The 13,528-nt window shown below is 46.1% G+C and overlaps 1 protein-coding gene across 1 annotated transcript in view; it reads left to right on the top strand.

Annotated features, from left to right (window-relative positions):
* Window positions 1–13,528, top strand: part of RHBDF2 (rhomboid 5 homolog 2) — a 183,415-nt gene that overhangs the window by 47,033 nt on the left and 122,854 nt on the right. The window contains exon 2 of the mRNA XM_040330100.1: window positions 378–540. The gene's annotated coding sequence lies outside the window, so the exon portion shown is untranslated. The remainder of the gene's footprint in view (window positions 1–377; window positions 541–13,528) is intronic.

Here is a 13,528-nt window from a genome sequence, read left to right as displayed (position 1 = left end):
ACTCTTCACTGTCTACCTATGTATATGCTGTCTGTATGGATATGATATAATACATGGTACTTTTTGTTCCTGCCCTCCACTTCTCTAGTACTTGCCTGAACTTTCTATATGCTGTTGCTATTTTTTTTTTGTCTTGTCTGTGTGATTTTTTTTTTTTTCCTCTCTAGGGAGGGGCAGCCTGTGTCCTGGTATTCCATGTATGTGTGATGAAGTCCCTTCCCCCTACTGACCTTCAGTATAACTGCAATATATTAGTCCATGCTTTTAAACCATTTCATGTTTCTTTACTACTTATATATGACTATCATTTAAAGCCGTACACTTTTATTAGTGTTCTATTTTCTTCCGCAGCTAACAGATGTTTTATCTCTCTCTAGCCCGTGGGCCGCTGGACCTCGCCTTAACATCTGGGCCGCTGGACCTCGCCTTAACATCTGGTGCAGGTTTTTAAAAAAAAAAGAGCCAATGCCCACTCTACAAGACACCTCGGGGCCACGAATTGGATGAGCCCGGCCATAAAAAGACCCAGCTGACCTGCAGGTAATCGCATTCCTTCCAACCTGTCTATCTCCACCAGTTTTATATCCGGAAAATTGCAGAGCGCTCAACCTAGAAAATGCATGGTATGCAAGAAGGTTTCTGCCTTTTCTGATGAAATCTGTAGCATGATGCTGTTTGCTTGGGCCTCGTGCTTTTCATATAATCAGTGGCCCTCAGCCATGGACTGCTCCGGGGCCACAGTGACATATATAGTGGTGGGGAGACATTATAAAATGCACATTGCTATGAGCTAACTGTAGCTGGACTGCATTGTGAGCAAATATTATTAACCAGTTCTAGTCAGTGGCGTCACTAGGGTTGGTGTCACCCGGTGCGGTAAAACATGGTGTCACCCCCCCCCCCCTCTGTCTAGGCTGCCCAGCACCAAGCAGGCAGCGCACGGGCACGGGGCGCACCCCAAACCAGCCCCTGTAAATGATAGTATAGGGCAGTATAGTGGCAGGTTAGGGTAGTATAGAGTGGTATAGTGGCAGGTTGGTGTAGTGGGGTGGTATAGGACAGGTTAAGGTGGTATAGGGCATGTTGGGGTGATATAGGGTAGTTTGGGGTGGTATAGGGCAAGTTAGGGTTGCATAGGGAAGGTTGGGGTGTTGTAGGTCAAGTTAGGGTGGCACAGGGCAAGTTGGGGTGGCATGGGAAAGTTTTGGGTGGCACAGGGCAGGCTGGGGTGGCACAGGGCAGGCTGGGGTGGCACAGGGCAGGCTGGGGTGGTACAGGGCAGGCTGGGATTGCACAGGGCAGGCTGGGCATGTCAGCAAAAAAAAAAAAAACGGGATGGTGTCACCCCTCTAGCAGGTGTCACCCGGTGCGGACCGCACCCCCCTAGCAACGCCTCTGGTTCTAGTTTAACTATCACAGCTAAATACAAACCCCCTCCACCCCACCATACCTTATAAAACATCCACACTAGGGGATCTCATCAACTGATTTTGTACACCAATTAACCTCACTTGTGTTCCACTCTGTTTTTTTTAATGACTTGCCTTTCGGAGTATATTTTTAACGGTAGCTGCTTGACAAGACTCCCAGCGGTCTGCATCAGTACCTGGTAGGGGGTCTCTAACTAGCTTCCTCACCTGTTGCTTAAGGATTACATCACAGGTTGGGATTTGAGAACTTCCACCACCCTCTGACACCCAACTGTCCACCTGCCTGTGGACTACCCAGCACATGCCTACAACCCCCTTTAAAAGGTCCAAAGATCATAGTTTGAAAACCACTACATTATTCATTAATAATAATAATCAGGATTTATATAGTGTCAACAGTTTTCAATATAAGGGCCCTTTCACACAGACTGTCCGATCAGGTCCGACTGTGTTTTTCAGACGGACCTGGTCGGACCCTCCAGTCCCTTCTTTGAAGTGGCGGATGTCAGCGGTGACCTGTCCGCTGACATCCGATCGGATCCTGTCAGCAAAATCCAGATGGATGGTGGTCCTATTTCCCATCCGTCTGGTGGATCCAATCGCATATGATCTGTTTTCACTCCGATTTCCCTATAGAGGAGAGCGGGATTTTGTCCGTCTCCGCTCTGCGAAGTGAGCGGACTGACCTGTCCTCTTCCTGCTCAGCGCGGATCAGCGGAGAGATCCCCTGCTGTGCAAGCGGATTCCGTTAGGCGGAGGTGCCCATCTGAAAGGGGTCTAAAGGGGGACCATACAGTTGCAAAACAGGTCAAGATAGAAGGGCCCTGCTTGTGGAGCTTATAATCTAAAGGGAGGGGAGGTGCAATAGCTGCAGGGGATGATCTGATGGAGGTGACTTAAAGGATCACTAAAGGAATTTTTTTTTTTTATAGCTAAATAGCTTCCTTTACCTTACTGCAGTACTGGTTTCATGTCCTCATTGTTTGTTTTTGCTTTGAAGTTGCTGTAATTCTGCTGTGATCTCCACACTTCCTGCTTGTCTGGCTCCTTATGAAAAATCTTATGGCAGCTTTTCACTGTGGTTCAAGCTGTGTGTCTAAAACTTCTCAGAACCAATCAGATTCATTTTAAAAACAAAACACTGCCCTGGATTTGTTTGTTTTTGTTCTGTGGGTCTCTTTACTTCACATAAACATGAAACCAGTTTAAAAACGAAAGTGAAACTACAGGCACATTATATGATTGAATTTAATCAATTTTTAATCATTTTTAAAAGGAATCAGTTAACTTTTATGTCTCTATACCCTGTAAACAGTTATTTCAGCAAAAAAAAATGTTTTCCTTTAGTGCTCCTTTAAGTACAGTTTTTGAAGGTGGGGTAGGCTTCCCTGAATAAATTAGTTTTCAATAGGGTTGTCCCTATACCGATACTAGTATCAGTATCGGGACCGTTATCGAGCATTTGTGCGAGTACTTGTACTCACACAAATGCTCCCAAAGCCCTATCCGATATCTGGAACTGGAATTTGGCAGGCAGAGAGAGCAGAGTGAAGATCGGTCTGGCAGCAGTGTAACTAGGGGTAGGTAAGCTGGCAGTGGTGCAGGGCGCCGCTGCATATTCCATCCAAAATGGTGACCGGAGCCGTCACATTTGGTAAAGGAAGTGACTTTCCGTGTCTCGGTCGGAGGGTAAACATCACGATGCCCATCTTGGTACACCCTGCACTCAGCTGCAGTAAGCCAGCAGCAGACATCTTGTTCCACCCGGCCCATTTAGTTTGAACTGGGTGTAACAAAATGTCTGCTGCTGGCTTACTGCAGCCTAGTGCAAGGTGTACCAATATGGGTGTCGCAGCATGCAGGGGAGAGGGGATATCTCCTAAACCGTGCAGTAGGGTTGTCCCGATACCACTTTTTTTAGGACTGAGTACGAGTACCGATACTGTTTTTCAAGTAGTCGCCGATACCGAATACCGATACTTTTTTTTAAATGTGTCCCCAAATGCAGCCATTGTCTCCCCCATATCCAGCCATTGTCCCCCCCCATATACAGCCATTGTCCCCTCACATATATGCAGCCATGTCCCCCCATATGCAGCCATTGTCTCCCCCATATGCAGCCATTGTCTCCCCCATATGCAGCCATTGTCTCCCCCATATGCAGCCATTGTCTCCCCCATATGCAGCCATTGTCTCCCCCATATACAGCCATTGTCTCCCCCATATGCAGCCATTGTCTCCCCCATATGCAGCCATTGTCTCCCCCATATGCAGCCATTGTCTCCCCCATATGCAGCCATTGTCTCCCCCATATGCAGCCATTGTCTCCCCCATATGCAGCCATTGTCTCCCCCATATGCAGCCATTGTCTCCCCCATATGCAGCCATTGTCTCCCCCATATGCAGCCATTGTCCCCCATATACAGCCATTGTCCCCCATATACAGCCATTGTCCCCCATATACAGCCATTGTCTCCCATATCCGGCCATTGTCTCCCATATCCAGCCATTGTCTCCCATATCCAGCCATTGTCTCCCATATCCAGCCATTGTCTCCCATATCCAGCCATTGTCTCCCATATCCAGCCATTGTCTCCCATATCCAGCCATTGTCTCCCATATCCAGCCATTGTCTCCCATATCCAGCCATTGTCTCCCATATCCAGCCATTGTCTCCCATATCCAGCCATTGTCTCCCATATCCAGCCATTGTCTCCCATATCCAGCCATTGTCTCCCATATCCAGCCATTGTCTCCCATATCCAGCCATTGTCTCCCATATCCAGCCATTGTCTCCCATATCCAGCCATTGTCTCCCATATCCAGCCATTGTCCCCCCCCATATACAGCCATTGTCTCCCATATCCAGCCATTGTCCCCCCCCCCCATATCCAGCCATTGTCTCCCCCATATCCAGCCATTGTCTCCCCCATATCCAGCCATTGTCTCCCCCATATCCAGCCATTGTCTCCCCCATATCCAGCCATTGTCTCCCCCATATCCAGCCATTGTCCTCCCCCATATCCAGCCATTGTCTCCCCCATATGCAGACATTGTCCCCCCATGCAGCTATCATCTCCCCCCCATATCCAGACATTGTCCCCCCATGCAGCTATCATCTCCCCCCCATATCCAGCCATTGTCCCCCATATGCAGACATTGTCCCCCCATGCAGCTATCGTCTCCCCCATATGCAGACATTGTCCCCCCATGCAGCTATCGTCTCCCCCATATGCAGACATTGTCCCCCCATGCAGCTATCGTCTCCCCCATATGCAGACATTGTCCCCCCCATATCCAGCGATGTCCCCCTTACCTGTATCCCGCTGCCGCCGAGCGCCGACTGGTAATACGCGCGGGAACATAACAGCTAAAGCTGTAATGATTCGCGCTGCGTATAGACACTCCCCCTTGCTCGGGATTGGACAGTTAACCCGAGCAAGGGGGAGTGTCTATGCGCGATGCGAATCATTACAGCTATTCAAAGCTGTAATGTTCCCGCCGCGTATTACACAGTCGGCGGCAGCGGGGATGCGGCGGCGGGGGTGGGGTGGGGGGTGAAGTATTCTATTTGGGTATCGGGGGTATTTGTACGAGTACTCCCGCAAATACTCGGAATCGGTCCCGATACCGATACTAGTATCGGTATCGGGACAACCCTACCGTGCAGGTTTAGGAGATATCCTGGGTAGCTACAGGTAAGCCTTAATATAGGCTTACCTGTGCATAAAGTGGTCGTAAAGGGGTTTACAACCACTTTAAATGACATGAATGATGAGAGGCAAGGAAGGATTTTGCAATGCTATATGCCATATAGCATTGCAAAATCCTTCCTCTCATCATAATGTAATTTATTATGCAATTGCCAATCAGTGCTGCATTTCGGTGCCTGCCCATAAGTGCCATCTGTACCTATCAGTGCCCATTAGTCAAACTGTAACATGACATTAAAAAAAAGTATTGGTAATCGGTATCGGTGAGTACTTGGGGGGGGGGGGGGGGGGGGGGGGGGGGGGGGTTGTTCACAGGGCAAGTATCTGTACTTGTACTCGGTCTTAAAGTGGTATCGGGACAACCCTGGCAAGGGTTGCCTAAAGGTGGACAGGGTAGGAGCTGACTGTACATACTTGCGTGGGGAGTTCCAGAGGATGGGAGAGGTTACAGAAAAGGTTAGTGGAATCCAGTAAAGGGATTGGCAGAGAGGGGCAGCAGTCGTGGATTGGTTACGAAGGTGTATAAGTCTAGTAGCAGCATTCATAATAGACTAAAGGAGGGAAGGCATGTGTAGAAGTAGGCCAGTGAAGAGGGAGTTGCAGTAGTCAAGGCGGGATATAACCAAGGAGTGAGAAAGTTAGTCGGAAGGGGCAAATTATTCTACCAAAAGAGGTTAAAGGGGTTGTAATGCATCAAGGTGAAAAAACATCCGATGCTTACAGGCCCCCCAGCCCCCCCCCCCCGTTTACTTACCTGAGCATTCGAAAGTCCTGCACCCGTAGGACCCAGAGGCTCTTGAAGGGTGTGGGGTACTCCTGTTTCAGCTTCACCAATGACTCTTGTATCTAGGGTCATCTAATGTCCACTAGGGGCATAGGGTGACTTAGAAATGATATTTCGGATTACATGAGATGGGACAGTAATGATAATTCACAATGTATTGCAGGATATCTTGAAATATTACAGGTTGTTGATTCTAACCCCAACTGGTCAATAGAGTGATTCATTCATGTGGGAACACAGACTGTTAAGGTGGTAATTAAGTCTGCTACTGTCATGTAGACCTTTTCATTGTGTGATGCTAATTAACACTGTATTGTGTGAATTTCTATTGATGATAAATATGTATTGTATATCGGGTGAGAAGAGCCGGAGTCATGATGTCTGACTTGTCAGCTGTGGCTAATTAGCTCATGTGGATTGTGTCAGACCCGGTGCCAGAAAGTCTACCCAAGATGTGTATTGGAGGCTTGTTAGTACCCATGATGTTGTGGGTGGAGTGTGTCATTGTCCCTTTGATTACTGCAGCATGCTTTTTGGTGTATATAAGAAGCCTGAGTTTCCCATTAAAATCTATTCGTTGAACCAGAGAACAGAGCTGTGTCTTGTTTCTGGGGAATCTGTATGGGCCATGTTCATCTGCTGGATACCGTCGGAATTGCCGCGGGATTCGGCCGCTAGCGGTGCGGTATTAACCCCTGCTAGCGGCCGATAAAGGGTTTAATGCCGCCCGCAATGCGCCTCTGCAAAGGCGCATTGCGGGCGGTATTACCGCGGTTTCCCATTGTTTTAAATGGGAAGGAGCGGTATACATACCGCTCCAAAGATGCTGCTTGCAGGAGATTTTTTTCTCTCCTGCCAGCGCATCGCCTCAGTGTGAAAGCCCTCAGGCGGTATAGCAGTGCTATTTTTATCGCTGTACTGCCTGAAAAACTCCTCAGTGTGAAAGGGGCCTTATTGTCAAGCTACTATCATGCCCTTTGTGTCTCTGTAGCAGCAGAGTTGGTCCTGTCACCTCCCCCGTTTTTCTTTTCTCCCTCTCTAATCTGTGTCTTCTTAGCACAGTCTGTGTCATTCCTGTTTTCTTCCCCCTTCAGCAACAGTAAATCTTAAAGCTGCCAGCTGATTGGCCTCTAGTGCCTGTTTGATTTTGGGCACACTGCCAATAGTTGCGAGCAACTGAGCATGTGCAGAGCAGAGTGGGATGGTGTCTTACTGCCTTAAATGAAACTGTTTTTTTTTTTTTTTTTTGTTCTTTTTTTTTTTTATAATGCAGTAGTGTAAATGTAACCTAAAGCCCTTACACTTTTTTTTTTTTTTGGCATGCTAATCTCAGATCTAAACTGAAGAGTTTACTAAAGTCACAAATTCTCGTAAGACGGAATAAAAATTCAGAAGTGATGTCCTGGGTCACAGTTCATTTTTACTTTTTTATCCTTTTTTAATGTTGGGTTGAACCTGTTGGTTTATTAGTATTAAAGTGGTTCTAAAGGCTCTTTAACTTCATGCATTCTGTGTATAAAGGTAAAAAACCTTCTATGCAGCGATAATCCACCCCCCCCCCCCCCCTCGCGATCCATCGATGTGCACAAGAGCCTCGGCTCCGGGACATTCCCTCCTCATTGGTGAGCTAATGAAGAGCAATAATAGTGGGGCCGAGCAGCAGGTCTGTGTGTGAATAGATACCCAGGGCAGTGGCTCGAGAGCGAACCTGCTCCAGTGCCCCCATTGCAACCCGCTTATTCTCAGGTCATTCTGCAGAAGGGAAGTGCCAGGAGTGCCTGCGGGGGGACCTGAGAAGAGGAGGATCCAGGCTGCTGTGTGCAAAACCACTGCTTATCGCTTTAACTGTAAAATAGCTTAGCTGGACTCAAGGCTTTACCAGTCCAAATCCTTTCGGGCTCTAGGAAATGTGCTATCTATAGAAAAAGGATTTCTTGTTTTGTTTTCTAAATTGGTTTGCCAGGAATGTGTGAACGATGTGGTGAGAGGGATGTCATCAACTATGTATAAAGAATTCATGGGTGGATCTTCTCAGAAATATATATTTGATGCACTTGTTGATATTTGATGCTGGGATTCAGTCCAAGAAAAGTCTTCAGTCCCATTTCACACTTGAGCGTTTTTTCTGCTTTCCCTTACTACATCTGACTATGCAGAATTCTATCCTTTCTAATTGTGCCTGTTCACATTTGTATGCCCAGTCACTCTATGCTGTACACTGTAAAAAGTACAAGAGTTTTTTTTTTTTTTTTTTATTTTTTTTTTTTTTTTATAGCATATTCTGGCATTTTTGATTCCATAGACACCAGTGGGAATGACTGTCAATGTGCGATTGGCGCCTTTTCATGCCTGAAGAATCTTTTTCCTCCCCCTTATCAAGCCCAGGACGCAAACTCCAGACATTTTGATTCAGGTGCAAAAAAAACTCTAAAACACCAATAATATGCCTGTAAAATCTCTGAAATACGTGAGATGGCTAAAATGAGAATAACAATTTTTTTTTTGCTTGGAATAAAGATCACGATTCTTGTGGCATAACATCCGCTTTCACATTCTACAAAAAAATTGGCTAACTTTACGTTTTTTTTATTTTATATTGCTTATTATTAATATTATTTTATTATAAATATATTATTATAAATATATTATCATTAAAGTGTATTTTTTTCCCCAAAAAATTTAGTTTGAAAGACCGCTGCGCAAATGCAGTGTGACACAAAATATTGCAGTGATCACTGTCGTGTCGTGTCACTGGTAGCAAAGCCCCCCCCCCCCCCCCCACAGTCAGAATCGCTCCCTAGGACATGCTTAACCCCCTGCTACACTAACCACTCCCTGTCCCCAGATCAAAACAAGCAGGCCTAGCCTGAAGCATAGGCCTGCCTAAATTTACCTCACAAAAATCCTACATTAACACCTACCTATAGTAGAGGGGTGCTACCAATATATTCACTGGAAGCAACCAGAATTTGAAGGATGTCTAAATACCCTTGACAGCATAGTTAGGTTTGATGGTCAGGTGTCCACAAATTCCGCTATGCAAAAAATTTATGCGATGGGTCTATGGGACTTTCACAGCACCAGATATAATTCAAACGCCAACATTTGTATATTAAAAACCATTGCATCTTTACTCCAGAACATAAAATCATGGCTCAAAACTAGGGCTGTGGAAATTAAAGATTAATTCCTTGATTAATCGTTATTTGATCGATCAAAATTCTTTTGATCGGTACTAGTGGTGCAACGGATCGTAAATGATCCGTGATCCGAACGAGTCACCATATGCGGATCGGCACACCACATGATCTGCGGAGCTCCGCTGCTGCCTCGGCCATAGGAAAGGCAGCGGCTTCAGCCTAGCTCCCGGAGCGGCGGCCATCTTGGTTCACCCGGCTGCGGCCTAGGTGAGCCTAGAGCGGCGTGCTGATGTCATCACCCAGCCTCAACTGCTCATGTTCGGCTGGCTTCTCTGGTAAGACTAAGCAAGCACTAATCTTCCTATACAGTGGGGGAGATGTGGACCATATTACAGTGGGGGAGATGTCTGTGGATATTACAGTGGGGGAGATGTCTGTGGATATTACAGTGGGGGAGATGTCTGTGGATATTACAGTGGGGGACTATATATGGTGGTGATCCGAAAAATGTATGAAATTGGTTGACTAATCGATAAAAAAAAAAAAAATAGATTAATCGAACATGAATATTTTAATCAGTAACAGCCCTACTCAAAACATATATTATGGGTTTAGATCATAGGAGAACAGAGCCCCATAGGCAACTTTCATAGTTTAATGTGTAACAGTCTTGATGTAAAGGCTGCTTGGTGTGTTTTGAGCATCACTCTTCCTCAGGGTCATAAATGTAACTGGCTTTACAAGAATAAATAATAAACATAACAAAACTAAACAATAAAAGCATATTACAACAACTTTGTACTATGAGTACTGAATACTCAGAGTTTAGCTGTCACCAGCCTATGGATGAAAGCTGCAGTTCCCAAAGAAACGATACCCACACCAATCAACGTGAACGAGAGGGTGCTTCGATGGTAAGTAGCTTTCAGGTGGAGAACCAATGAGGGCCGGGAATTGGAGCCAATGGGATGTAGATTGAAGAAAAAAGAAAAAGGGCGCATGGCATAATACTATATATAAATGAAATTTAATGTATGTAGGAACACTTACTTTAAGAAGGATAAAAACGGCGCTTGTAGGTAAAAACATCAGCGGGAGACTCCACTGCTGCCGTTTTTACCTACAAGCGCTGTTTTTATCCTTCTTAAAGCGGTTGTAAACCGCATAAACTTTTTTTTTTTTTTTTTTTTTTTAAACCTGCAAGGCAAAAGGCATAATCGGCTAGTATGCACCGTATACTAGCAGATTATGAAATACTTACCTCGGAACGAGGTGACCACCACTTACCTGGTCCACGCCGAGCAGGATGTCATCTTGCTCCGGCGTGTCTTCCGGGTATAGCCGCTCCAGCGTTGTGATTGGCTGGAGCGGCGATGACTTCACTCCCGCGCGCGGGAGATTTAAAATCGTCAGGGTCCGGTGGATGCCGGTCTTTTCGCCGTGGATTCCCCCCTGTGCATGCGCCGCCCGCATTGCGAGGGGAATATCTCCTAAACCGTGCAGGTTTATATTCTCCTTACCTACAGGTAAGCCTTGTTATAGGCTTACCTGTAGGTAAAAGTCAAAATAGTGGGTTTACAACCACTTTAATGTAAGTGTTCCTACCTACATTAAATTTCATTTATATACAGTATTATGCTATGCGCCCTTTTTCTTTTTTCTTCAATCTACATCCCATTGGGTCTCCACCTGGAAGCTACTTATCATCGAAGCACCCTCTTGTTCACGTTGATTGGTGTGGGTATTGTTTCTTTGGGAACTGCGGCTGAGGATCCAGTTCTTCCAGTGGTTCATACCATGCTCAGTTGACCCTTCTGAACATACGTTCTTTTGGGTTCACTACCTTCGGTAAGCCTCTTCTATATTGGATGGTGGCGGTTTTTCTCACTTCACGTTCCAGAATATAGGGATTATCATCACTTTATTCACTTTGGACTTTTTTTGAACATTTATTATTGATTGTTCATTTATTTGGTAATATATATTCATTTGTTTATTATTCACTGTTGGATACCATATGTCACATATAAGTGTTATATATAGTTTAGGCTTTGAACAGTATGCTCAGTAGATATCTAGTGTTACCCTTTTTACTTGATTAAACCAGTATCGATGGTATTACACTATAGTCCATTATTTTTCTTTTGGTTGAAAATTATTTATTCCCACGATATCTACGGAGCACACGGTTCATAGCCGAAGTTTTCCCTGCATCCATCCATCCTGCGGTCCCCAGTCTTGCTTCAATTGGAGAATTATTATCAGTATTTTTCTGCCTTCTTTATCAGCTATCTGGTAAGGAAGACATCTTACACGGTGGTGGTGCACATTGCAGATTATTTATTGGGTGTCTTTTGATTGTCATTTGTTCAGGATACTTGTGGCTTTACTTCCCTGTTTGGTAAGGAGGCTCTTCAAGCGGTGGTGGTACACTTGTGTGTGATCTATTCACTGGGTGCCAATTGATGCAGTTTTTTTATTTCTCATACTATTAGTTTAATGGTTATAATTTTTAATCATTGACTTTGGCAATATTGTACTAAAACCAATTAACCAAAAAGAAGAAAAAAAATATACCAATCAGTTGCAGAGCCGATTTCAAATCCACCTGGAGACCTTTAGGGTCCTTTCACACTAGCGGACCGTTCGTCCGCTCATTACAAGTCCGTTAACGGACTTGTAATGAATCCCTATGGGAACGCGTCTGTTAGCGGATGGAGCATCCGCTAGCGTCCGTGTCAGTCGGGATCCGCTTTTCCGAACGGAAGAAACCCTATTTCTCTTATCGTCCATGGACAGACACAGCTCCTTAAGTCTTGACAAGTGGGTTATGTTCCCTGTTTACAGGAGAGGACTAGGCAGAAACATGTTAAATGGTTAAATACATGTTAAATTAACAGTTGAACAGCCCCGCCCAGGGGGCGGTCCCTCCAGACATAACCCTCCTCACTGCAGTATGCAGCCTCAGTTTCGTTCTGCCTAGCAAAGGAGAAGGACATATGGCTCCCTTTGGGCCCAGCGCCCTGAGGAGACATTTTATTTTATTCTATCTTATTTTATTTTATTTTATTTTCACTTTTTCTTGAAGAATCTTCTTTCAACTGTCGGCTGAGTGACAGGCTGGATATTATAGATCCTTGTAGTCTACTCAGTCCGACCAGCAAGCGTGGACACACCTATGCAAAGAGGCTTGGTCTGCCACGCCGTACCTCATGACTCCTGAGGTGGCCGTGAGCTTTGCTCCGAGGTCCACATATGACTGGGCTGTGGTGTTGCCTCACTCACAGTGGACCGGGCCGACAGCTACCTCCATTGCGGTTGTATGTCTGTCAGGAATGCGTCAGCGAGTCCTCTTTTGGACGGGTAAGTACAGTCCCTCCTACTTCGGTGGGTTGGTACGGCTGGGCATTCCTGGGGTTCGGAGGTGCCCTGACAGTGGAGGAGCACTCCTCCCTTCCCTGCTCCTTTCCCTTGCTGCATTGCTAAGGCACGCTGTCCGGGGGGGGGGGGCTTTCCTGAGAGGGCTGTGTTATCTGGCACCTTTTACTGTCTGATACTGGGTTTTTCCTGTGGGGGTTTTCACTGTAAAGGCTCTAGGAGGCTTTCCCTGTTTAAAATGTGGCGTTTTGCCGCCGTTTGGCCGACGCTGGCGCCATTTTTTGGGAGGTTTTCAATTACATTGAAAACTCCCATTGGCGGCCATTTTGTCGTAGCCGCGCCATGTGCAGCGGGCGGCCATCTTTGTGCAGTCCTGACCCCTAGTGCTGTATCTACGGCGCACACAGGTCCCTGCAGACGCCGCAGTTCCTTCATGGTTTCTTTCCTCTCCACACGCTGTGTGATGAGAGCGGTCAGCAGCGCTGGGCAGTCTCCTCCTGAGGTGAGTCCCCTGGCTATGCTAACAGACTTATATTGGGATAAGTTGTTAACTCCCCGGGTCAGCGCAGCGAGTGGGTAAGATGCCCTGTATAGGGCCCTGGGAGCGTCAGTTTTTATGTTAAGACAGGTATTACATACACATGTAAATGTCTTTTATATTTGGAGTCAGTATCTGGTCCTTCCCCTACATGCTCAGCGGCAGGTGTTAGCACCTGGGATCTCCACAGAGACTTCTTTGTTAGCCCTGGACACTTTTGGGCCAGGCTGGGGGCGGAATGCGGATGGGCGGGGGTTAAAAGAGTGCCCCCTCCCTCCGTTACCCCCTGGGGAATGCTCCGTATTATTGAATTTGTGACCATATGTGTTTTTTATCTTTTTTCTATGGTCTATATGACACTTTTTTTTTTTTTTTGTGTGTCACCTTTTAAAGTCCCACCCTCAGGGGGGTACTTTTGTTTTTCTGCTATGAAGCCATGGACCAGGTACCTGGGTAGTAAAAAAAAAAAAAAAAGAGCAGGATAAGGCATTTATGGGTGCGCTTCTCAATGCTGTAAGGGACTCTCTTAAGCTGTATAGTGCAGC

This window comes from Rana temporaria, chromosome 12 (genome assembly GCF_905171775.1).
Source record: "Rana temporaria chromosome 12, aRanTem1.1, whole genome shotgun sequence".
NCBI classification, from domain to species: Eukaryota; Metazoa; Chordata; class Amphibia; order Anura; family Ranidae; genus Rana; species Rana temporaria.
This window is presented reverse-complemented; position numbering and strand designations above follow the sequence as displayed.